The sequence below is a fragment of the Pempheris klunzingeri genome, chromosome 1 (assembly GCF_042242105.1).
Source record: "Pempheris klunzingeri isolate RE-2024b chromosome 1, fPemKlu1.hap1, whole genome shotgun sequence".
NCBI lineage: Eukaryota > Metazoa > Chordata > Actinopteri > Acropomatiformes > Pempheridae > Pempheris > Pempheris klunzingeri.
Window position 1 is genome coordinate 17,349,670 of NC_092012.1, and position 27,442 is coordinate 17,377,111.

At 45.7% G+C, this 27,442-nt stretch overlaps 1 protein-coding gene across 1 annotated transcript in view; it reads right to left on the reverse strand.

Moving 5' to 3' along the window:
- The window catches only part of gse1b (Gse1 coiled-coil protein b), a 116,251-nt gene extending 94,371 nt beyond the window's left edge, over positions 1-21,880 (reverse strand). Inside the window, exon 1 of the mRNA XM_070848947.1 lies at positions 21,804-21,880. The gene's annotated coding sequence lies outside the window, so the exon portion shown is untranslated. The remainder of the gene's footprint in view (positions 1-21,803) is intronic.
- Positions 21,881-27,442: the final 5,562 nt, after the last annotated feature.

The window sequence follows — 27,442 nt, forward strand, 5'->3', positions numbered from 1 at the left end:
ATCATCATCCTACAGCTTGTGTTCTCGTCACCCATATGTTCATGTTGAAAATACAGTCTATCCCTTTGTTCTCCGTTTAATCCTATCATCTCTCCTGTCTTCTGCTTTGCTCTGTCACCCTTCTCCTCCACCTCTCTCCTCCCTCTTTCAAGCACTCTCCTGCAAAATCATTCCCCTTTCCTCTCCTGCTCCATGTGACGGTCCCACACTGTTCCCTATAGACTGAAAGAAAGACCAGCTTAACATTGTAGCAGCTTGGCAACCAGGCACTAAAAGAGGGGGTGTAAAAAAATGAAAAAAGCCCTGTGTTTTCCCTTGAGCCTCTTCTTCCCTCCATCTCTGACCCCCGTCTCTCTACCCTCTCTCTGTCTCTCTGATTCTCTCCTCTAAGCTGGCTGATGGCGGTGGGGTCAGGGACCCTGGCTGAGTGGAACTCATTACAGACTCCCTTCATTTCCATTCTGAGTGGGGCCTGTAGAGAGAGCGCGCACCAGGGCATTGAGGTGCACTCTCACAGGGAACAGGGCGAACACATTGAGCAAGACACCACTTATGAAGAGTGACGGCCAACAGAAACAGCCTTTAATACCCTCACAGAGGAATAAGAAGAGAGGGGGGAAGGGAGAGGGCGGGATAGCACACCAACCACAGAGAGAGGGGAAAAGAGAGGGAGAGACAGAGAGAAGAGAAAGAGCAAAGCAAGAAAATAGTAGGACAAGGCAGAGAGCAGGGCAAGCTGTGGGGCTGACACAACAAGAAGGCTCATTTAATAAACATGAGCTGGAGCCCAGTGCAATCGAGTGCTACAACGGAAAGCTTATGCAGATGAGAGCCGACCTAATGACTAAATGGAGTGGATAGAGAAAAGAAAAGAAAAGAAAAGGGAGGAGGGAGAGATTAAAGAGGGAATGGAAGGCAGAGGCGAGGGAGTAGTGTTTAAGTGTCTGTGATGGAGTGTAAACAGAGGAGTTTCTCCGCTGTGTAGTGAAAGACTTTGTTAAACACAGAGAAGGAGGAGAACTAAGAAGAACACAGCTTCGCCCATCATGCAGCTGCGCATGTTAACACCAGACAACCAAGGGCAACCTAGCGAGTGTACAGCTTGTACGGCCTTGTATAACCTTGTCAGGAGAGGACATGTTTAGATGTGATGTGTATTCTGACTACATATGTTTCCATGGCAATATTGTAGATTTTCTTTTACACAAAGATGTTTGTGATGGAGATATGAAGCCGCACAGAAATTCTCACAGCGTATCCTAACCTCAGTGAAAATGGAGGGCAGCACCAGACAAGACAAACACGGATACCTCTGTTGTTTGTTTAAGCACCTCATCAGCCACAAATCAACAAACATCAGGCCAATTTGCACCAATTACAGAGAAGCATTTGTGCGTCGGTGAGTTCCATTACAGATAAGGGACCCCCACGCTTTCAGAGAGGAGGAGGTTTAAAGGCATATGCAAAGAAGAGCTTTTTGGTGGTGTGTGTGCAGGAGATGGGTCCAGGCTTTTGGAGGAAGAAAGCTGTTTACCTGGAACAGAGGATTATGGGACAACTCCCTGTGGCATGTTGGAATCTGTGGGGGTCTGGGAGGGCTGGGCCTTAAATCAGTTTAGGGAACAGTCACACCTCTCAAAGTCCCTTGCCGCCACTGTCTCCTCTTTTTCTCTGTCTGTCTGCCTCTGCCTTTCTCACGCACACCCACACACAAACACCCACACACCCTCTTCATCACCCCAAAATATTTATCCCCTCTCCATTTGCTTTTTGCAAAAGGTTTAAGTCGCAGTTACTTTCCAAACTTAATCCATCAGACACTATTTCATTTTCTTCCAGCAGAAGTCATTCTGTTTGCTTTTTTTTCCAAATTGCAAAAAAAAAAAAAAAGACTCTAAGTCGCAGTTTTGAAATCTATAAAGTATAAACATGCAGAAAATACCTTAAATCCTTTATATAGATTGTCAATTCACATTAGGAGAGTGGGTGTTGAGTGCTGCATTGAGTGGCAGTTTTTATTTGTTCCTGCAAACTTAACAAGGTTATTAACTTTTCCAGCCAAACATTTTAAAGGTAAAGTATTCCGTAGGACAAACAAAAATACAAAATAGTTAAAACAGGAGATATATATATATTAAAAATATATCTCATAGTATGTCTTCCATGACAATCTACCAGTGGAATGAATGCGTGTTGCCCTGTCATCATGGGACTCGCCTCCTGTCCAACGCTGCCATGATATGAAAACAATAGCAGACAAATTAGTGATAAGGGGAAAAGCCCTGTCCAGGCTAAAACAGTATTCATATGAAGTCACTGATGGTTTTGTCTTCATATCATCAGTGACAGCTTTGTCCTTCCCGGTATGTCGAGGGACCACGAAAAATGCTGCAGTGAGATCAGAGAAAGGAGGAGAGCTGTGGGTGGACGCCAAATAGAACACTCCTACTGTAAAGTGGGGCAGTCTGTTGGCAGCATGAAGTCCGTGTATGCGTGTGTTTGTGTGTTAGCATGTAATACAATTGTTTCTGTTCTTGTGTAAAATGTTTGCATTCCTCACTTCTTCTTTTCCTTCCCGTGCAGAGAGTGTGGGTGGATTGTTCTTGGTGCGTCTATTTGTGTTATTAAATTCACACAGTTGATGTGAGCTGGCGTATGTGTGTCTCTCAGTGTGAGTGGGAGTAAGAGTGTATGTGCCACACTGAGTTTAATTAGCCTGCGTGGTGCTAGCGGGGCTGTGGTCAGACAGGGCTGTGGAGCGGTGAATGGGAGCAGGTGGCCTCTGCTACTTGGGGGAGTCAGGGTCTAGCCTCCAGAGTGGGCCCCCTCCACCTGCCCACACAGCCCTGGCCTTGACTGATGGGGACAGAGGGCTTACCTGCATGCCTCTCTGAGCCCAAGGAAGGCTGGAGGATGGTAATCACTAATCGCTAACATGCTGCCTTTTGCCTGCCTGGCCTATTCGACCCACAACAGGGAGGGTGAAGCCTTTAGAAAAGGGCATTCTCTGTCTTATAAGTAAGTCAAACTGGGAAAAACAAGGCTCTGCTATACTGCCACAGCAGGGGCTCTGGAGTAAGACCAGGTCAAGAGCTGATAGCAATATTATGGCTCAGAGAAAGAACAAGGGAGAGAAGGACACAGGGTAGTGAGTGCCAGGTGGCAGCAGTGGCATGTCTCTGCCACCTGTCCTGGGGAATATGAACCCTTCTCGCTCCTCCTGTTCTCCCAGTGTGGGATGCCTGGCTGGCTCTCTGGCTGTCAGCCTGTCCATCTATCCGTCTGGCCGTCTGTCTTCCTTACTACGAGTCAGTTAGTCAGTCAGTCTCCCTTTTGTCAGCATGTCTGCTAGTCCATTAGGCTAGACAGTGTAAAACAGCTTGCTAGCACCACCTGAATTCATCATCCCCTCGCTACTTTAATGTTTCTCTCTACCCATCCATTGTATCTATTTTTCCGCCTCCTATCATATTCTCCTTGGTTTATTGCCATCTTCTTTGCTACCGCCCTCACCCTCACAGATCCATTTCTCCTCCCTTCATCCCTACTCCTATCTGTCCGTCCTTCCTTCCTTCATTCCTTCCTTCCTTCCTTCCTTCCCCCCTGGCCCCAGTTCAGCCAAGCCAAGCACACTAACAAGCTTAAGCTATGCACAAGCTATCGTGGTAACCAGTCATTTCAATTACAGCAACCACACGCATACACACTGTCACACACACTCACAACAGACACACAGATATGTCGTTGCACAGTGCAACAGAAAACAATACCTCCAGCGAAACACAGAGATACAAGAGCTTGTTTCACTCACTGCCAGCTACATTCAACTTCAAACAGGTCCTCCTCACGCCTAATATGCACAGTCTCCACTCTGCGGTCTCTTAGAAAGGAAATGACTCTTACAAAACACTATGATGGGATTGAAAAACGTCTATGAAGACACATAGGTTGTGCTGGGGGTAACATTTCCTGACACCTAGCTTGGCAACAGGAAGCAGTTAGTAGAGGAACTGCTAGCATTGCCCAAAGCCCTCCGCTGGTGTGTGGAGTACAAAGTGATGTTTGAAAATGAACGAAGACACAGGAGAATGCACGCACACGAGCACAAGTGCACATAAACAGTGAGTCAAACCAAAGGCACACATATACACACTTGCACACACATACACGCACAGAGGACAGTAGAAACTCCTCCTGCCAGCCCTGCACCATCTGTCTCTCTGTCTGTGCTTCACAGCCGTGCCCAAACAGGGCCCCAGCAGAGTCAGTGTGAAATTAGCTGCCTTTGTGGGGCTTTGTCTGCTTGTACATGTCTGTTTGGGTGTACCAGCATGCTTGGTTTAGATGCGTATTTTAGAACATATTTGCTGTCAGACTGTCAAGAGGTAACCCACGTTGGAGTGTTAATGTCCGCGTGTTTGTGTACGTAAGAGGGGTGGAGAGACCAAGTAAATCTATGGTCTGATCTAATAGCTATTTCCCCTGACCTCTGACCTTTGACCAACCACACTGACCTTAGCCTCTATACACTCCACACACTCCACCTACACCGGCCTGTGTGTGTATGTGTGTGTGTTTACATGCTATTGTCTGGCCAGTCAGTCCCTGGAAGCCTATCTGGCCCGGGTTGGCCATATCTAGCTCCCAGGGTGCTCTTTGATATTCACTCAGCACTCTGACCTTTAATAACCTTTGACCTGACCTTGTAACCCCAGGCTTTTGAAAGCTCAGTTCTCCTCCTCTCCGCCTACTAATACGTGATAAATCATGTCTGCTCTGACACCGTTCTTAATGCACGCACACACACATGCGCACACACACATGCACATACACACACACACACACACACACCAATTATCCCACTGCCACATCATCACCCCACACCCCTCACATTAATGAGTCCAGAGGTTAAAGGTTGTTGACATTCCTCTCACGCTCCTGTCTGAACACTATTGCATGGCCCACACACACACATCCGCACACAAACACACACACACATGCACACATACGTAGAATCCACAAGAGACTTGCTCACAGTGCTCTGTCCTAAGGTGAAAAGCTGAAGATATGATGCTACAGGCCCTTCAGAGTCAAACAGGGAAAGTCAAATAGATATATCAAGCTGAAAGTAAACATGTAAAAGAACATTTTGCCACACCGACAAAAGAGCCAATAAAGCATATTTACAGTTCCAGAGTTGAAAAGGTCCCAAGACTGATTCAGTGTGTGGTCTGATGCTTGTACAGGGCAGTCTGCGCTGTTGCTAGCCAGACTGATGAAGAACGCTGCTGCCTTGTGACAGATAATCATTGTATTCTTCTCTGCTGCAGAGTCTTGGCCAGGAGACAAACCGTCTGGCAAACAGACAGCTTTACGGCGCAGAGCTCAATCAAACTGTCTCCCTACCCAACGGTAAATACACACACACACACACACAGAAACACTCATACAGGCAAGCCTTACACACATATGCGCACAAACACACACAGATGAAACAAGCCTAGAGCCAGCAGAGCCTAACCCAGATTGATAACACCAAACAAATCAGTCTGTCGATTCCCCCCACTGCTTACAGGAACATAGCTTTATCAACAGTGACACTTTGATTGTTGCATACTTTACTTACCTAATTAATTTAGAAGTGTTCTAATTCAAATGCCATTAACATTGTACACTGGTTGATTTCTGCCATTATTCCTGCATAGATGAGCAGGAAAAGTCAGCAGTCATGACAAAAGGATGAAAGCCCGTTCGCTGTGTCAAGCACCCTCTGCTGGACAGATGAGGTATAACACCACTCTCTATGCTCCACTGCTGTGTCTCAGCAATTGGTCACTAGCGAGGAAATTGGCAAGAGTCAAAGTCAAAGCTGATAGGCTCTGCTGCCCTTCTAAAACACTCAATCCTCTCCCTAAGGAGAGGTGGGCTCCTCACTATCAACACAAAGGAGGAATAATGCAGGAAAAAATCGCTGAGCCAGTCCACTGTGGATTGAGTGTATAGTATATAGTATGAGTGTGTGTGTGTGTGTGTGTGTGTGTGTGCAGTGATGCGAGGAAAGCCTTGCTGCCTAGTGAGAAGTTGAATGAATAGAGGAAATGGGAAAGCACCGACTCTATGTTCAGATAACAACAATGTGTGTGACAGTGATGGGAAGTGAGTCCTTTCTTTCAATACTGTGAGTATATTTTAAATGCATATAGTGTGTGTGTGTGTGTGTGTGTGTGTGTGTGTGTGTGTGTGTGTGTGTGTGTGTCCTCTCTTTTACCCTCTGATGGCTGACCCCTCACCCTCACCGCCACCTCTGGACCCTGCAACAATTGTCCCTTTGAGACCCAGGGGCCCCTCTGGCCCCTAACGGGGGGTGTGTGTGTGTGGTTGTGATAGAAAGCCAGTCATGGCAGTCTAATCCTGAGCAGAGCTAACAGGATTAGAGGAGCCAGCGCTAAGAGCAGAGGAGTCCCCCCTCTCTGTCTCTTGGGGATCAGAAGTGACACTTGGCCTCAGCAGATGCCCTTAGAGCTGCAGACAACCAACCAACAACACAGATTCAAAGGTGGGAGTGGGAAGAGTAGCAGGACTGCCCATTTTCCTCAGAGTCCTCAGAGCAGCAGTGAAAATCTCAATTGTGAAAAACAAGCATGTGACTCTTTTTCCACTCCAAGGGTGTTTACTGTTAAAAAGTGAAAAATGCGTCTTTGCATGAATAGAAGAAGAGCTTATGATTAATGGATCTCTCGGGAAGTGATTGGTTAAAAGTGATTAAGATCAGCAGAGCTCATAGAGGATGAATCTGATGCATTTGACGAGCTGAAACCAAATCAAACCACTACAGACCGGTTTACATGTGGCTCTAATGACAGCTGGCTAAATCACATTGGGTTAATGAATTTAGGGAGTCTCTAATCAAATCTGTGTGATCTGGCAACAAAACTGACATCAGTATACATGTGTGTGTGTGTGTGTGTGTGTGTGTGTGTGTGTGTGTGTGTGTGTGTGTGAGTGTGTGTGTGTATTGATAACAAGAGGAAATAAATCCATATGAAGCCAAGCAAGGCAGAGAAATTCTGTCTACATGCTTCTGATGTAGAGTGAAACAGGGTGTCAGGGTTTTTCTAAAATGTAATAATAAGCATGAAGACATCAAAGTGTTGGGAGGAGAGAAAAGGAGAAGGAAGGAGAGCGAGGGAGAGAAATTGAGAGGACTTGCTTGTATGCATGTGTATGAGAGTGCATGCATGCATTCATGATTGCACATCTGGCAGCCCAAAGAGTGAGGTTCCACAGTGACCCTATTTAGCTCTCCATAATATACTCACACTCTCATTACCACCCAGTTTGTGTGTGTGTGTGTGTCTGCGTGTGTGTGTGTGTGTCTGTGTGTGTGTTATTCTAGCTGCTTCTCCCATTATGCTGTGTTTAAACATGAGAGAGCTCTTTGAGACAAGAGAGAGCTGCATGAGGGGATCAAACAAGCACACATACACAAACACAGTCAAGTACACACACGTACACACACACACGCTTCAGCGTGCTTATACATACACAATCTCCCACACAGAGACACACACACACACATACAGTATGTGAAGAGACACAAATATGCAATACATCCCCCCTACTGCTCTGATTAATAAAGGTCAATTAGCAATTATAATTTCCATATTTAATCAGTCCCCTGTGGTGTCGCTCTGTGGCCTGAGCTTTGACAACTGGCTCTCTCCCCTCTCTCCTTCTTTGCTCTCTTTCCCTCTCTCTCTATGCTGCTCTCGCTCTCCCTCTTTTGCTTTATGTCACGCTCCTCCGCTCTCCCCATCTCCTACGTCATTAACATCTGAGCATCCCTCCCCTCTCCACCTCTACCTCCTCCTCCTCCTCTCCCGGCCCCTCCCTTCTTACCATGTCATCGCTCTACCTCCCCTCTCTCTCTCTCTCTCTCTCTCTCTCTTCTCCCTCTCCCTTTCCACCCTTCCTCTCTCTCTGTCCTCTCTCGCTCTCTCTGATGAATGCCTCCCCTCATTAATCTTGATGTTTTTCCTCTTGCTGTGTTCTTCCACAGGCCTTCAAACCTCTCGCTAATTGCAATTAATCACCGAGGGAAACAGATGCTGGGAACAATGGCAACCTGGGGGGGCATGAGTCTGTACATGTGTATACGTGTGTGCGGGTATCAGTGTGCACGTATGTGTCCACGTATGTGTACAACAGCGTGGGGGTTTGATGAAGCTGTCAGTCAGGGTGACACACAAAAGTTGGGTGCCTGCAGGGCTCCGACATCAACTCTGGGCTGGGTGTGTGGGGGTGTCAGAAGGAGCGGGCGTGTGTGCCTAAACCTGGGTGATTCTTGTGTGTCGTACAGTACGTGCCTGACCCTGTCACAGCTCGTCTTAGCATCTGTCCAACCCCACTGTGTGGCGATGACAATGAGAGCTCATAAAAAAAGATAACGACATGAGTAAGTGGACAACAGGCGAGCAACAATGAAAAAAGTGCAGCAGCTTCTTGCTTTAACAAGTCTGCAAATGGCGGCCTCGTTTGTAATGAAACTTCTATTGTACCAGTGTGACACTCATCTGTCATGTCTGAGTGAGGACTGCTGCAACAACTACAGGCAACAGTATTAATGAAAAGCAAAAACACACAATGAAGATTACGATTCAACATGTTCCTTCTTTTCCTTTCTAATGTTTACTTGAACATTGTGATTACTGAATTCCGGGCGGTGTTATTTTATTCCACCTGCAGAGAATAATCACAGTCTCTTTCTTTCTCTACTATCCTCCCTTTTCCACCCATCCTCTGCCCCCTCCTTCAGATGTTTGTCGTCATTGCTGGGCCTCCTGTTTTGAGAATCCACAATGAGACCACTCACTCCGTTTCAGGAAAATAAAGCGCACACAAATACACAGGTGCCCACATCAAGAATCACACAAACACACAAAGACACTATCCATAACTGTTGAGCTGAATCAGAGAGAGGAGACAGAGGTTTAATATGTGTGTGTGTGCCAGGCGATATTATCCATCACAGCTATCTGCATCACTTATCCACAAGGAGGCAGAGAAAAAAAAAAAAAGACTCCTGGTAAACACAGACACTCAAAACAAAATGGAGAAGAAATGAAAAGAAACCACAAGTCATATTTTCCACTGGGTACACACGTGCTATAATGCATGCACACACGCACACACACACACAAGGAGCATAGAATCAAACTCCACTACTCAAACCAGACGTGAGCGTTAAAAAACCTATCAAATAGTCAGTGGGAGGCGATACATGGAAAAGATGTGAGGCTCTGCTATGTTTTAATGCGAGCCTGTTATGCTCCAAATCCACTCCAGGAACGCACCAGAGTGTCCAACACAATAGACTCCAGCTCCACCGCAGATAACAGACTGCAGAACAGCTTCTTTTCTCCCATCACTAGGAGAGGATCACTCTAAGTAGCTTTGAGCCCCTGCATATGGGGCATCAGAGGGACAATAATGAAATCAAGCTGATCTGATATGTTCTCTAGGATTAACACAATACGGTGACCCCTACACAACCCCAGGCACACACCATCAGCCTCCAACAGCAAGATCTGGGAGATAGCGAGGCTGAACGAGGGAGGAACGGGAAGGAGGGGAGTGTAAGATGGAGGTATGGGAAGGGAGGCAGCGTGAAGAGTGTTGCACCTCATAAATTGCTAAGAGGACGTGAAGCAGGTGCTGTGTTAATGCTTTAGGAGGTGTGGGCCTACCCCATGTGCCCTTTCTGTCTCGGTCTCTGTACACTCCGCCCCTCACATAATCACAATATAGCCCAAACCCTAAAACGAATTATAGGCTCGAGAGGTATAAAAAGAATGAGGAAAATGATGAATGTGATATAAAAATAAACATGTGCTGTTGGGTAATGAGGAACAGAACATGTCTAAGTATGTATTTCTTTCTTTATGTATATATATAAGTGTCAATGAGTCATTAATAATGACAGCACAGTATACACAGCTAGGCCCTGCACCTCTGTTCCGCTGCAGCTTCATCTGTCACTGCTGCTGTCACACTTCAAAGCCCAAAGCATATTGAGCTGTTTTTCATTTCTAGTAAACGTGGAGTGGGAGGAGATCTTTACTGAAAGCCTGGAGGAAGCTCTATTAAGTCTCTACTGTTCTTTACCTGACAATCCTACAACTTCAAAAAATGACAAAGCCTTCTTTGCAAAACACAACACCAATCCCCCACCCCTCACGCACACACCAACACAGGCCCTTGACAATTCCTTCCCAGCAGGCTCCACTCAGTCTTTATTCATTTTTTATATATCACCTCATGTGAATCTATTGCTCGGCACGCAGCAATCGCTGCACTTAACCCATTATGCTAGGTAACACTCCCCAGAACGGTCGCTGCCTGCCCAGGATAAATTATTAACTTCCTCCACATCCTGCCATTTATCACTGAGCCCCATCGAGCAGAACGGCAGAACCATTGCTCATATCCATGGCAACAAGGGCCCATTTGTGCAGCAGTTGGATGCTGCTGATGATGAGGGGAGAGATGAGGAAGAAGAAAGAAGACAAATAATATCTGCTTTTACCAACTCTCTATTGTTAGCGTCAGATCTTCTCTTTTGCACTTGACTTTTCTTCATTCTCTCCAGCTACCCCTCTTTTTATAACCTCTATGTGCTGTCCCTTGCTTCTTCCTCGCCTGCTCCTCTCACCTTATTCACGCCACCCAACTCTCTCAAGTCTGAGATGGCAGCAGTATGGGTAATTAGATCAGAGCTTTTCTCTTGTCTCCATGGAGATGAATCATACAGTCAGGGTGACAGTCTGAGCTTTAGCACTACGCGGTAACCTAATCAGAACGTTTGAACCCCAGCCAGAGCGGCAACATAACCTAATAATACCAACATGAACCTGCAGTGACCTGCATCCCTGTGCACAGCAGTGCACACAGACAGGGGTGACGAGCAGGTCTGGTTAAACACACCAGGTCACATCCCAGGATATACTTGTGTGTGACAGTGTGTGTATGTGTGCATATGTGCATGAGTGAGTGTCTGAGCCTGAGAGGAGAAAGCCCTCACAGGTGTCCTAATTCATGAGCGATCGCAGCTCATGAATAATTAAATACAAAATGCAAATGTGCTCCTTTGATCATTTACATTCATGTCTAACAGCATTAATTAATCAAACAAACCTTTTCTTTATCCCCAGTGGAATAGAAGAAAAAAAAAAACTAGCAGTCAGAGCGCACACAAGTACACACACACGGGCAGAAAAATATACAAAAAAGAAAACCCACACAGTAAACAACTTTACTAATCACACCATTTAGCCACATCTAAAGAAACAAAATTCTGTGTGTGAGCAAGTTAGCATGACTCAACCTTGGACCAGACACTTGGTGAAGGTGACTGTAATCTCCTGTAGTAGCTACACCCACTGTATGCTAATGCAGTCTGCACAGAGCGATCTAAGTGTAAGCACTATGGCGAACAAATGCCAGGTGTGTTTCTGTGATAGTAAGAACGCTATGTTGTTAGTACATCTCACCAGCAGGTACAGGTTGTAGGCTTCTTTACCTTCTGTTGCAACATACACAGAAGCATACACAGACCTAGTCACGGGCAAACGAATGTATGCGTGCGAAGTCACGCAGCATGATACACAATGCAAAGAGAGTTAGGCTCAGATTCTCCTGCTAAGAGTGTGAGACAGATGGTTGCTAATGATTGTGATGGATAACACAACCCAACAAGAAAATACACACAGAGAAGGCACACAAACCACAGCAGGCTGATCAGGATTTTATAGGCCTTTTGATATGCTCGCTGTGAGAGATGGACCTTATAAACAGCCACACTTCAGCTGACCTCTTGTTTATAGCAACAGTATCATACACAGAGGGAAAGCTCATAAAGAAAGAAACAGATCTGCCTTCTTCCTCCGCCCTATCTGTCCAGATCGCTGTCTCTTTCTCTCCCTGTTTTTTCACGATGAGCGGTCTCCTCCTCTGCTTAACCTGCCCGCCTCGCCAAACTAACTTCTCTCTTTCCCTTGATAAGTGTGTTTGCATGCAGTGCACACTTGTAGAGGCCTCAAACAAACACAGACTCCGATATAAGCACCGCCAAACTCCCATGACTCCCTGCCAGTTCCACTCCCCTCCTGTCACACCCTTCTGTCAACAATTTCTCCCCAGTAACAGAGTGAGGCGCGTCTGACTTATGGGGGATATGAATATCTCCGACGTACAGGGGAGGAGGGAAGGGTGCACACCTCGGGCTTCTTTTAGGACACCTCGTAAAGCTAAATGATAGTTGAAGGGGATGAGAGACAGAAGGGAAAGCGGGGAGGGAGAGAGGGAGGGAGGAAACGCCAGTGCCGGTTGTTAACGTGATGGCAGGGGCCCGTAAATAACTGAGATACTGATCTACAGCATGTGTGTGACGTTTGTGTTTGAGGTACGTCTGTGTGTGGACAGCCGTACTAGCAAGGTTAAAAAGGACTGAGTGGTTGGCTGAGTGATCGCCTGCTGTATACAGTGTGTGTGGATTTGACAATTTACGTTAGAGCGTGGTCAACAATCTCTATTATCCGCTGGCTGATCCCACCAAGAGATTTATGCTAACTGTGTCTGAAGTAACGCTAGGCTGTAAATAGCTGTCCGTCTCCACTGACATTGCCAAACTGTCTATAAACCTGTCACCTAGGACGGTTTCAGTCACACAGGACAGGACAGACAGCCATTAAACTATCCGTTTACTCTAAGAAGGGAGGAAAGTGTGTGTAAATGTGTATGTCAGAGGTGGGGGGGCTGTGCTGCGTGCATTTCTGTGTCAACTAGAGCATTTAAATATTATGCAGGGAGGGCGAGTGCGGTGCGAGGGTGGGGCGTTGTGTGCAAGTAAATATTCATGATGCTGTTAAAGGGTACAGGTTGACACCAGTTGAGATTCTCTGCAGTTATTGTAAACAGATACATCGCACAATGGTTAGGCCTTTGACACACACACAGCTGCACAGACTCAGTTGTTGACACACACACACACACACACACGCATGCACAGACACAGAGGTGCTTCAGAGTGAGGTCAAGGAGTCAGTGTTGAACTGCGGAGAGGATCAATAGAGCTCTTAGTGTTTGTGCGCCTCTTGCCTCCCTCCCACATTTACTATTCCTTTTTGAGATCTCCACATCTATCTCTTTCTCCGTCAGTTTCCTCATGAACAAAGCCACCACTACTAGCAAACATACAGTAGAGCAGTAGCCTTTACCACAGGGCATCTGTAAAAGCCAATAAATTCCCACAAAGGCACAGAACTGCAAGCACTTGTCTGCCATATACCATCCCTTCTGTGTGGTATAGCTGTCAGCACTGTAGGAGTGTGTCTGGACGTGTCCCAGAGGCTGTGCTCATTCTACTGCGTGTGACTCCAGCTCGCTGGCACCCCACAAGCAATAGCCCGGATGTGATAGGCAGATGAAAAGAGAACAAGGCAGTGACAGAACGACAAGCAGAGGAGAGGCAGAGAGAACATGTAAAGGACAAAATGCTTTCTTCCCTGGTTGGGAGCATCTCATTTTTTCTCATTAGGGGAACTCATCTGAGCTCAGAGGATAAAAGGAGGACTGATAGCTGGTATTTCTCTCTCACTCCATCTTTCCTCTCCCTCTTTTTCTCCCACTGTGCACATGCCACCTAATTAATTACACCCTACCATCGCTTTGCTACAACAACCACTGCCGGCTAATTAACAGCACGCCTCAATCATGACCCCACTTCAAGGGTTCTGCATGTGTTTGCATGTGTGTAAGTGTGAGATAGAGATATGGAGGAGGAGGATGAAAAGTATATGTGTGATATGCTGTGTGGAGAGAAGGAAAAAAGCAGCAAGAGAGAGAAAGAGAGAAGAGGAGGTGGGGCGGAGAGATTGAAAGAAATAAATAGGATGAAATGTAGCTAACATGAAGTGGGGAGAACAGCAGAGGGATAAGGGGAATGCAAAAATGATGAGATGAGCACTTTGATGTGACAGACAGATGCTCAAAAGAAGAGAAGAGAGAGAGTGCCAGGAGATAGATGGAGCACCTCCTCTCCGCACCCAGCTGGACTCTATCAGCCACGCTGGAGCCAGAGAGAGGCTGGTGGGGAGTCCCAACTAAGGGGTGTTTCACCCCGGCCACGTCACACCCAATCCGCCCTGAGTCTGCCTGAGCCTGGCCAGACCTCAGAGCTGCTGCCGCCTGCCCCGCCAGGCTCCATGGCTCCTGCTGCCCCAAACACACTCATACTGATCGTATCAGAGAGAAAAATGGAGCGAGGCAGGGCCTATAAAAACACACACCGGCTGTACAAGCTGAAAACCACGTACACCACATGTAACATGCTCATGGTTGAATTGAGAGCAAGAGAAATGAAGAGAGAGAGAGACAGACAGGGAGGGAGCTATAATTTGTTTAGTGTATGTGATTGCATTAGCGTTAGGGTCATATTATTCTTCACCCACGTCACACACACACAGAGCTGAAGCCCAGTGGGGCAATCATAACATTAATAGTGCTTGACTGGGCCTAGACAGACATACATACACACATACACTGACACTCACACACACACACACACACACACACATTTCCTGTGTATCTGCTCTACAGTTTATGGTGAAAACGAGGAGAGAAGGGTGGGGAATGAGAACATGAGGTGAAAAACAGAGTAGGGGGAACACAGAGGAAGCAAAATATACGAGAACAAGAAAATACAGTTAAATGAAGATGGGCTAGATAAATGTCACAGGATTTAACACTGCTCAGAGATACCAACTAATAATTACCAAATCAATTCAAAATTGAGTGCTTAATTAACATTGTTAAAAGACATTATGAAGAACCAAGTGACCGATTACCACTGTAAATACATCCAGAGATGTGAATGTAAGAGGGGATATGAATTAACACTTCATGCATCTACTTTGCCGACCAAAATTAAAAATAAAATCTGCATTATTATTTTGCTTAAAGGGACCACTGGTAGCAGAAAGAAGGCCAGGGAGGCTAAAAGAAGTCATTTTAAGAAATATTTCTGGCTGGTAATTAGAATTTGTTATGCTATTTAGTGGCTGGCCACATGGATGACTTTACATAGCTTACAAAGAAGCTACTGGACAAGATAAGGCAATATAGACTACTGTGACTTTAAAAATGTCATATTTGCACACCAAGGTGGTCAACGGAAAATGTTAATAATGACAGAAAAGAGGGTGAAGGCGATTATTCGTCACTGTTTTCAACCTGTTACATAGATGTTCCACCACCAGAAAATGGTGCAGAAATAATTCCTACAGCCCCTTGAATATTTACTGCAATCCATTCTTAGATTTATACTCTCATCATATTCTTATAATATGATAATGCAACACCACGATTGGAAAAAAAAGTGGCATCTAAATACTGTCACTTCAGCACCATATATGGAAAACGTGAGGGAAAAAAAAGAGGACAAGAGAGAGACGAAGAAAGAGTGAGAGTGAAACAGAACGTACTAGTAATGGGCCAACAGCAGAGTAGAGAGGCCATGTTCGCTGTCAGCCATTAACATGGCCAGGACTAAATTATTCACTGCACTCTGTCACCTTACACAAGCCTGGGCTAACTCAGACTAAAGAGGGCTGCGTGTGTACGTGCGTGTATTTGTGTGCGAGTGTGCATGTGAATTAACAGTGGCTTCTAGGAGGAGGTAAAGAAGGATTCCTTTAAAGATGGGGGCTCAGTATTGCCATCCTGTGGCTACAGCAAGTAAGATACTGTGCACAAGCCATGTCTATTGGAAGCTGCACACATGCACGCACACAAACACGTGCGCACACACAGCAGAATAAGAATATGGGTCTAAATGAGTCTGAAAAACATGTATGCAAATAGTGTACTAGCTCCAACCTTTAGATGCCCTTTGAGTGTAATGTGCAGTAACAAGCACACACATACATTAACATACAAACACACTGTGGACAAACAAAAAAAGACGAGGAGGAACAGAGAATTGTTTTGTGTAGAGGAAGCTGATTTCCATGCAGCCTGCTGGTTTACTATGGAACAGGAGAGGCTGGTTAGCAGGAGCAGCTGGGCAAACAATACAACCTCACCTGGAGTCATTTACATGAATTGTGTGTGTGTGTGTGTGTGTGTGTGTGTGCGTCTGTGTCTGTGCCTGTGTGTGTGTGGTTGTTACGTTGAGAGGGGTGTCTCCTGTTGCTGCTCTTCTTCATCATGTTCCTGAAAGTGCCGTTGGCAAGGAAACCAGAGAGAGAGAGAGAGACATGAGAGGCAAGTCAAGGAGCACAGTTTCGGGTAAGAGCAAGACGAAATGGGGAAGAAAAGGCAGACAAATGAGAGAGGAAAAATAAAAGCAGAGGATCTTGGAAGAGAGTGGCGGGGATGAGGGGGGAGGATGGTTGGAGGGAGTTAACAGAGGGGAGGCAAAGAGCATGTGACAGTGCGACCCATGCCTCCCACTGACAAGCTTTATTACAGTCCCACCTGCAGCGAGACAGCAAAAAGCACTTAGCCTCAGCCAAGTCGCCTGACAGTGGAGGACAGTTAGAGAGAAAGGGAAAGAGAGAGGGATCCAAGAGCAGAAAGAAAAAAGAGGGAGAGAGGGTGGAGGTGGAGACAGAGAGGCTAGGTGGGAGGAAGAGATGATTTAAGTCATGGGGTTGCAGAAAGAGAGGGAGATTAAAGGAGATAAAGGCTCAAGAAAAAGATAGGAGTGTGAAAAGAACAGGGAGAGAAGAAATGAAACAATTATTGTTCCGTTGATAAGCTAACAGCACTGATAACATTTTGTTTTCATTCAAATGTAAAAATATCCTCATCGTCTCTTGTACCCAAATATGGATCGATCTCAACTCTGTGGTTCTGTTGAGGCTGTAGTTTGCTATAATGTTAAATTCCTGAGTTTTCTTTTGTCCATCTTCCATAAATAAAAAAGACACATACACAGCCGGCGGCCAGCTCCGGGTGTGCAGGCTTAATCCTGCCTGAACACCTGTTTCCTGGTGAAAGTGAGGTCAAAGGTCAGAGTCTGGAGGTCTCTCACTGACTGGTCATCTTTTTCAGGGCTACTGCTGAAGCATGTCTGTAACCTGACCTCACTGCTCTACACTGAGCATTAACCTCACATCGGGTGTCCCCACCAAGGCCTAAATATAACTTCTCCCAAATCCAAAAGAGGATCTCTTTGGTCCATATCGCACAAAGATGAGTTTTATTATTGTGTTGTTATAAATGTATATACATATAAACAGCCAGATATTCAGCCTCGAATAACAACCCTACTCTCAAATGCCTTTTGCTGTCATCGTTTAGTTCAACTCATGCAATCCATGAGAAGGAAATAATTAAGGGGATGAAATGAAGAGAGGTTTATTACTTCCTGAACGGCGACAGCTCGCATCTATTAGCGCTCCAGCCTGCTGATGTATCTGCTGATGAGCTATGGCCAAGTAATGACGTGCTCCGCTGGCTGTGAGTGTATAGGTCTCTCCCCAAGTCTACTCTTTCTGGCTCCCAGTCTCTGGATGGAAAACCACAGTCACTAAATCAAACCCATCCGGAGTGAGGATGAGAGAGAGAGAATGAAAGAGAGAAGGAGAGTGAGGGGGAGAGAGGGGGTTAGCGGCCTGTTTCTCAGCCTTTCGGAGAGAGGAATGTGTTGGAAAGGGTACAAATCAACCAGAAGTGACTGCACAATAAGGTCAGTGTGATCAGAGAGAGAATCCTGACTCAAATGCTTGACACGCACAAACATACACGCACAGAAACAAACACATTAAACACACACATGCAAACAAAGTGAGTGATTGAGTCAGGGCATAACCCCGTGCCCACCCTGTGAGTGGCTAATAACCGTGGCACAGAGCCAAACCCACTGTCTCCTGACTAATTCCCCCATGCCCGCCAGGACTGGCGCCACACTGCAGAACAGAGCTCTGTTTCTCAAAAATCCTGTGATCATTACATTACTGAATTACTCAAATAGATGGATGAAAAAACAGCCACACAGGCCATCCAGCCCGCTTGCCCCCTCAAGAAAAGATATAATGGAACAGACAATGGGAACACTGTGAATTAATATTTGTTTGTTGAGACTGCTTCCCCTCAGTTAACACACACACACACACACACACACACACACCCACAAACAGCTCTCAACGCCCACTCTGCTGGGCTGGAAAAAGAGGGCAGAGAGGTGGCGCTTTGCCAAGTGTGGGGCAGCCAAGAGACTCCATATACCCTGGTCTCCAGAGGCATTTTAATCACACACACACTCAGACTCATACACATACTTCCATCTGCTGTGCTGCATGGGAGTGGTGGCAAGCTTGTCACTGTCATTCGAAGTTAGCCCACCCTCTTGTCAACCCAACTGAGGGGGACAAAAGAAAAGAAGAAAAGAGAGGGACTGGAGGGGTGAGGGTGGAGGGGGGGAGCAGTGGCATTCCTCTCCATGCCTCCTCTGTCACCCTCTGATCTCTCTCTCCTAGCGTATCCCCTGTCATCTCTCCATTCATTGTCCTTGTCCTCCTCTCACCATCCTCCCCATACCTTCCTTCCCCACCTCCCAGCACACTCTCCTGTCATCTCTCGGCTCTGTTCTTTCTGTGCACTGCCTCTCGCATCCGTCCGATTGCTGCTCTGTTCTCTGGACTAGAGATACAAGAAAAGGCAGCTGAAGTCACCCTCTCCTATTCCTTATTTAATCCACATGTGTACAGTGTATGTGCTCTAAAAACATGTCTCTCTAGCATGGCTGTTTGTGGAACAAACCCGACTGCAGCGTTCTCCATGCAAGACTCTTAATGTGAAACGTTAACCACAGCGTCTAAAACAACAGCTCAGACATCGATCCTCTTCCCAAGCAAAGTGGGTTGAAGATACTGTGAATTACCCCCCCTCGGTGCCCGAACCAGCACCCACACCCCATCTCTAGTGATGCTCCATGCTCCCACGGTGGGTAATTGTAATTGTATTGAACTGGCCAGCAGCCAAGCGCACAAGTCTGCCAAGTCTGGCAAGTCCAGCTGTGCCATCCCGATCAAAACACACTCACGGCTTATCTCATGACAATCATGTCATCAGTGTGTGCAGTTCCACGGCGAGTTCACACAAACATAAACGTACATACCTCTTTAAGTATTTGCTCAAGTATGAGAAGCTTCAGGAGGGAAGACTGTGATGAAAAAGTTGAATGGAGCAAAATAAATGCGTAATCCACACAAGAGGTAAGAGCGATAAAGGCTGTTAACAGTGCAGACAGAGAATAATAGTACACCTCACCATATATTCTGTGCCTTATATCGGGCCTGGGTGTCTCTCCCTCCATTAGATATCTCTGCAGACACTACAGCAGGGAGTTTTACCTTGTTCCTTCACCACTAATAGTGATGTATTGACTGTGCGGTTGTTTCGAGCCTGAGAGGCTGCTGATGTGTGTGAAGTGTTCAGAGAATTTGTTCACGGGTCCATGGCCCTCAAGCACATTGTGGTCAGTCCAGATGTCACATCCTCCCAGCTCCAGTCTGTTTCCTGTCTGATAGGGGCTCTTGATGGACTGCAGTTTGTTGGGATATTTGAGATGAGAAATGGGGATCGTGCCTCCATTTTCGAAACATTTCTGATTTGACTGCATTTTAGAATTTTATTACAGATCTCTTTTACTCCACATCCAACATCTTTAACAATGTGAAAGCACACTGGCCTCCTCTCTCCGTTCTCTATACCACTAGTAAAAGCAAACATTTAAATTAGAGCTGTGACCATGAAGTCATTAAATATTCACACACACACACTTAAAACCCAACAGAGAGAAGACTGCAGTGGACACAGCAGTGTAACATCAGCTGTCTCAAATCATCAGCCTCTCCCTTTAGCCTTCCTCTTGCAGCACAGGGGCCACTTTAATGATTTAAACCGACAGTCTTAAGATAATGACTGACCATGCACCTCTCTACTCTGTTCTGTGTGAACACCACAAGAGTGTCTTGTGTCACGTTTCTAGCCTGAGCGGAGGAAATGGGCCGTGTCATGTCAGTATGAGCCACAGTGCAACATGCATGATGAATAGCACTTAAATAACTCATGAAAACCCTGATCTCAACCCACACTAGACCACTGGGAGGAACACTCAGTCTTCTGCGTCTATGTGAGTGTGCCTGTAGATGTGCAGTCCCCCTTTGTCTTGACTTGACTGTTTAACCAAGTGTCTTTGAGTGTGCTGCGGTTGAGCTTGTGTGCCTGCGCGTATGGAGGAGGTTCAGTTGGAGAGAGAGCATGAGATGAGTTCCTGTAAACGACATGGGGGCCCTCACGGCTAAACAGAAATAGCCTTAGAGAAAGGAAGCAAAGAGGCATGAGCAGGAGAGAACGATGAGCAAGAGGGTTAAGAGAATTAGAATTAGACTTAAAAAAAAGTCCTGTGTTAATAAGTGTAAACGTTTGTGTAAAAATTAAAGTTAGAGTGACAGAGAAAAGAAATAGATACCCTGTGAAAAGGCAGTTCAGCTACACTGATGAGAGGAGACAGCAGCACTTTCCACATAAACGCACTGTGCTCCAAAACCCACTGTAGTGATGGCCTCCCTCGGGGCATGCTCACACACACGCACACGTCACTTATTTTTTGTGTCCGTGCCCGCTTCATCATGACATTTTCCAACTCATCTCTCAGTCTCACTCCATCGCTACCATCCTCCTCTTCACCAGCAACCCAACAACTTGCTTATTCATCTGTCCAGCTGAACACTGTAAGGCTAGATGAAAGAGACGATGGGAAATGAATGTAAACTCCACAATCCTTTGCTTCAATTAACAACAGAAGTCTCTAGAAAAGCGGAAAAGAGGGAGATATGCTGTGCAGGCATGTGCATTTGTGTGTGAACATTGATAAATGTCAGTGTAATGATGTTTGAGAGTCTTTGTATGTATGCATTATTGGCACTTTGGGTTCTCTGGTTTGCTTTGTTGATTAAAAGCAGTTGCTATCAAACAATGCATTCAAAGGAAGTGAAGGGATCTGATCCCCTCAGCATTTGCAAAACAAACTGCAGGGAAATCATTATCTCGTCCGGTCTCGCACCGCATTATGTGCTGTAAAGGTGTGACAGTTGTAATGCCAAAGATGGAAAACGAGTTCTTCCAGTTGGGGTGATAGGGTGATATCATCACAGGCATATGGAGGTATATACAGTGGCGGTGGAGTTGTGTGGTTAAAGATGGGGTGTCTGACGACATGACAGTACAAGCCTGAAAAGAAGATCTCAAAAGAATTTTTGTCACTCTTCAATTTGAGTGTTAGAGCTGCCTCAGACCTCATCTCATTCACTCCAGGGGTCTCATTGCTTCCTGCGTTGCCACACAATGGGGTCAGGAGGACGACCCACACAGGAAAAAGGAAGCAGAGATAAGATGCCTGCTAAATGTAGAGATGTCTTCAGAGGCTATGGTTTATTCTTCGCAGTTGAACGATGAAGGCCGAACCAAAGCACGTATGCATGTTCAGTTGTGGCCACACAGAGTGACGTGATCAAGAAATGCAACATGAAGCATGAAGCAAAAATTACATTAGTGTGAAGTGAAATGTCATGAATTCTCCATTACATCCTTCCTATAAACCTGGACTTCAGTGAACCATCCAGGACTAGTTTAAGCCAGAGCAACAGCTTAAGACAGAAATAAAAAAAAAGGTGAAGATAGAGGAGAGGCGAGGAAACATTGTAAAGTGATCTGACATTTGGGAGGGCTATACTCACTGGAAATTGGTTGCTCAGCTCGGTCAGCTTTCTCTGGTTCCAAGGTCACTGGATAAGAAGGAGTGTGGTCACCTGCAGGCTGCAAAGGCCTCGAGTCCACCTCTTTACTGCCTCCAGCTGCACTCTCAATCACAGTACAAGCCTAAAAGATACGAAGACACAATTAACATAGAAGAAACAAAATAAGAATTGTTGCACTACAAAATCTTTTTTAAATATAGAGGTGGAGTTAATAATAATGAATCAATGAGTGACTTCAATATGTCCCTTACAATAATTACAAACATCTCAAGATACAGATTCTAATTCTTCTAAACACTACAAAGTGCCCTGAAAATGTTACAGAACAAACATGTCTTGCTATTATTGGGGCTACAACAGCAATATTGACATTATAATCAAATCTAAACAATGAAAAGACACTAAGAGTGCAAATATAGCAATTAACTGCTGATGTAGCCCATCATTGGGCCCAGCCATTTTTAGCTGCTGTCACAGGACTCAGATTTCTGCTATAAAAAGACAACAACTAAAGGGGATGCAGCGCTGGGTGAAGAAGTGTCCCTTCCCAGATGCGACAGTCGTAAAACAGACAGACAGACAGAATCAAAGACGGAGAGGGACAGAGAGATAGAGTTTTTCTGACAGGCCAAGTCTGTTTGGATGTGCTCTACTCTGCTCCCCTCCGCAGCTGAAAGAGGAAAGAGGGATGAGCCTTCAGGAGAGAGACAAGCTGACCATGAAAAGCAGAGGGAGAAGCAGAGGGTGGCTGTCAGCGAGCAGAGAGGGAGAGCGCGAGATAGAGAGAGAGAGAAGTGGGGTAGAGTTTAAAAGAGGCTGTGATGGCTCCCTCCATTGACGAGCAGCAGAGAGACAGTCAGGGAAGGTGCTGCGCATCTTAAGACAAAAAGGCACCCTGGGCTTATGAAATATACATAGCTCTCAGCTGGAGACAGAGACACAGAGCGACAGAGCAGAGGAGGGCCCTGAAGACTGACGAGACTCCAGCACCCCTCCTAAACACACACTGCTAAAAATAAAACACACAGACACATTCCTAATGACTCCTCATGAGGAGCCGGGGGGAACTGGTTAGTGCCTTTTTTTTTGTGTGAGTGTATGTATGTGCCTGTGAGCTTACATTCACACACACACACACACACACAGACACGCAGGTGTTTGTGAGCATTAAGTTGCATAGATGTTTCCTCCCACAGTTGCAGACTGAGTGGGCAAACCACAACAGTATCTATGACACAAAAACCAAAGTGTTTTGGCTGTTGGCCTGTATGTAAATCCAACTGCTGGTCAGGTTTTGGTTGGATGTTTGTTTCAACTGCCTCTCTCAGACCTGCCCACCTGCCAGACTGTTCAAGTCCAGACAGCTACGTCCACGCAAAGCAGTTAAAAACCATTTAAACAGACCTCACTTAACAAGAAACTCACCCTTTGTTCAAGCTTAAGATCCACCTCTCCCACGCAATCTCTGTAATGGCTGTGCCACTGAAGGTATTCTCACAGGAGTGTGTTTGTGTGTATTACAAGAGACCTGGTATATTCAATCCTTTGCTTTATTGAGTGTCCTCACATATCTTATCCACCTTATCAGACATATGGGATGTGCCTCTCAAGTCTGCATCCCCAACTTGTCAGGTATAAGCAAAAAAAACCCTGCAGATAAATAGTCATGTCTGAGCCTAGGGATTACCTCACCTCCAGAAAACATTCACAACAAACATGCCTAAAGGTTCCCTAACCCTCTCTGTGCCTCGTTCTGTCTTTCAGCCCATTTTCTGTCTTTATTTTCCTCCTCTTTCATGCTTTTTCAAGTTTAACTGCCAACATGAGGAGCTTGTTTATGAAAGGAGAAGGCTATAGTGAGGAAGCTAAGTGTCTGACCTGGACCATGAGCCATTATAATTTAATTACTGAGATATTGTTGCTTCTCCCAACGTACAAAACAGATGGTGCAGACTAACACTCAGCATAGTGGCTTTAAAGAACAAGATGTAGTGCCAAGATTTGATGGTACACATTTAGTTGTTGCCATCATTGCTCTCAAATGACTAATTTATGCAAATATAATTAGGCAGGAGTATGGTTACTCAAAGTATGCCATGTTACATTACATGAGTGTTACTATGGGCTCCACCATTAAACAATTCTGACACTAAAAAGAATCTCCAGCCATGCTAGTGGCTCTGTGACATTGTACTTAGGCACAACAGTGCTAAATGCTAGCATTAGCATGCTAACATTCTCACACTGATAATGCTGACATGCTAATGTTCAGCAAGTAATGTTCCACGCAATGCCACGTTCACCATTCGTTTCGCATGTTATGCTAACACTTGCTAATTAGCATTAAACACAACCTATGGACGAGTTGGAGGAATTCAAATTTTGACCTGATGGTGGAGGTAAAGTCATCATAGTTGTTACAGTTAAGCTTCAACATGAATGTCTGCACCACATTTTATGGAAATCCAGTTTAAAGTGGTTGAGACATTTTGTTTAAAACAGCAAATTCTACTTCATGGTGTTGCAAGTTAAAAAGTCAGTGGATCACCAAAGTCAGTAAGGTCTGGGGAACATGAATTTTTTCATAGCAGTCTGTTAAATAATTGTTGAGATTTTTCACTTTTGACCAAAGTGATCAACCAGACGCTTCTCCTACAAAACAACAAATTTAACAAATTATTTATTAATTGATGCCACAGAAGGCTAAATAAAACCAAAAAATAAGAAGGCACGCTATTGCTTTTTTAAATTCAAGAACTGTGTCTGAGTTTATATGCACACTCGTGTTGATATATGCCTTCTGAATAGAGCAGAAATAGACCAAGGACATGGAAGATGCAGTGCTCGAGTCAGGAGGTGAAATGAGAAAGATCTAGAGAGGTAATACTAATTGAGGTTAATTCCACAGTTCAGCATTATCTCCTCTAATCGCTAAGAAGGAAGTTGGTAATGGATGATGTTGCAGGACATGGAGAGAGCCTGCCAGCAGAAATCACACTGCAGTGTGGAGTACTGCGTGCCCTCAAAGGATCACAAGACATTAGCAGCTGAGTGCAGATCTTGATATGAAGCTGCAGATAAACAGGGTCTGGAGGCCCTGCAGGCTTGCACAGGGAAAAGTGTGAGTGTTTGTGTACTTATGAGTGTCTTGGAGAGAAAGTCAAGACACTGACAACCTCTCTAGTCATTTTCCTGTCCCACATCTCACCTGTCAACGTCTTGAAGCAGTACTGACACCGTCTTGCACACAAGCACCCTGCTCTGGACTCAATATCACTTCCTAGTTGTGACACACGGGGAGTGATGGGTCACTACACATACACATCACCCAGAAACACATGCACCCTCTAACAATAGCTCTCTTTTTTCTCACTCTCTCTCTCTCACGCACACACTCATTGTGGCCTAACCTAAACCTCTCCAGGGACAAGATCTTTCATCATGGCCATTCCCGTCGATACTTGAGCCCTGCACAACATCTGCAGTTCAACACCTACCACATTCATTAACGAGGATGGAGTCAAAAGCAAAAGGATACATCAATAAGCAAAGGAGGTGGGTGCACATATGTTTGTGTGTGTGTGTGTGTGTGTGTGTGTGTGTGTGTGTGTGTGTGTGTGTGTGTGTGTGTGCGCGCGCGTATGTGTGCATGTGCGTATGTGTGCGTGTGCGTATGTGTGTCACCAGGGGGCAAGGCCATCCATAAACACTGCTGACAGTCTAGACAGGAAATACACTTGAGGATGTCGATAAGTTAGTCAGCAGGAGGTGAGCATAGATCAATAGGAACACAGGATGATGTCACTGGCTGCAGATGAGATCAGCTGTGGAGACTTATGATCTACATACAAGGAGTTTAGTATTAAATTAAAGTGATATGCAACAAGGGAGTGAGTAAGACAGGAAGTGAATCATTGTTTATCACAGGAAATTATAATCTAATGAATTAGTCCTTGAAATACTCGTCTACAAACAACTGGAGAGTACAGACTTTCGAAAGACCTTCAAGCAATAATTCATGTAATTATTCCTTGTTTTCTCTGGTGCCATTTCCAGCTGTTAATCTGTAATCACGACGTTGGCATTACCAGTTGAATCACCACTGTATTGCATCACTTTATGTAAGAAAGTTGCAAAGCAGATGTTTATTCATGTGAAAATGCCACAGATCACAACTTCAACATCATTGGGAATTAAAAACTTCCAGAAGCGCACAGTGATTCTCCTTTGAGATTTGCGAAAATGAAGGAGATGAGGCTGCTTTCACCCACAGGACGTGACTGCCCTATATCACGTTGCCTTTCTTGCAGTGGTGTTGAGTGCGAGTGCCTGTGTGTGCGCCATCTTGGGCCGATGTGTGTTTGCGTGTGTTCTCAGCTCTACTGACATTTCCTCAAACGTGGCTGACATTTCCAGGGGATTTGAAGATTTGATCCCTTCTGTGTTTGAAGAGTTGTGTGCTGCCCTCCTGAAAACACTGAGGAAAGCGCTGCAGCAGAGCCGGCAGCGTGCCCTGCCTTCAGGGCCTTACTCTACAGCATTTGGAGCAGCTCGTTCCTCGCTCACCCAAAGTGTGATCAGGAGAAGACCTGCACTATACGTTGCCTGCCTTTTAGAGATGACTGGTTCACTGCTTGGTCTTTTACTTAGTCTTGCTGTTTCCCCCTGAGCTGTGGAGTGTTTCTGCTTCTCTCAACTGAGGCAGAAAAGATATCACCAAAAGATATGAGGGAAGAAAGTAGATAGAAATGGTGTGGGAGGGAGCGAGAGGGAGAGAAAGCAAGAAAGTGTGAGAGAGGGAGGGAGAGATCTGTTTCTCCTGCTACAGGCTGGTTAGTGGAGCGAACTGACACAGACTGACATCTCTCTTCCACGGAGACCGAGTTAAAAAGAGCCTCGCTACTCTTTGTCCATTACTCTCTCTCTCTCTCTCTCTGTCTCTCTCTCCAACCTTCTCTCTTCTTACTCTTTCAGCTGCTGTCCTGCCCTCTTCCTCTACCTCTCTCACTCTCCCTCTCTCTTTCTCTCTTCTCTCTCTCCCTCTCTCTCTCTCTCTCTATCCCTCTCTCTCCAACCTTCTCTCTTCTTACTCTTTCAGCTGCTGTCCTGCCCTCTTCCTCTACCTCTCTCTCTCTCCCTCTCTCTCTCTCTCTCCCTCCCTCCCTCTCTCCATCTCTCAGTGCCCACCCTGCGGCTCCCATGTCTTGCTTTTTCTGCCTGGATGCACTCTGCAGCAGTCCTGTCCTAGCCTCAGGCTCAAATTACACCCCACCACCCTGCACACACAAACACACACTTATGTACACGAACGCACGCAAGCCCATACAGTAGCCATGAGGAGGCCCAGGGCCCAAGCACAGGTCAGGGCTGGGTCAGTCAAGGGCAGGAGGACAGAAAGCATGACAGAAGCATGCCTCACACTGAGGCTGATCTGAGGGCAGACGGATACACAATAAGACACAAATAGATTCATGTTAACGCACAGGGGTGCAAATGCATGCAGCCGTCTTTAGCAAGCTCCCTTTTCACTATAAACTGAGAATTGTAAAAGTCCTTCAGTATTTACTGAGAGAGACACTTTGGCCCGCTGATTTGATTGCCTGCATGGCTGAAGGGGT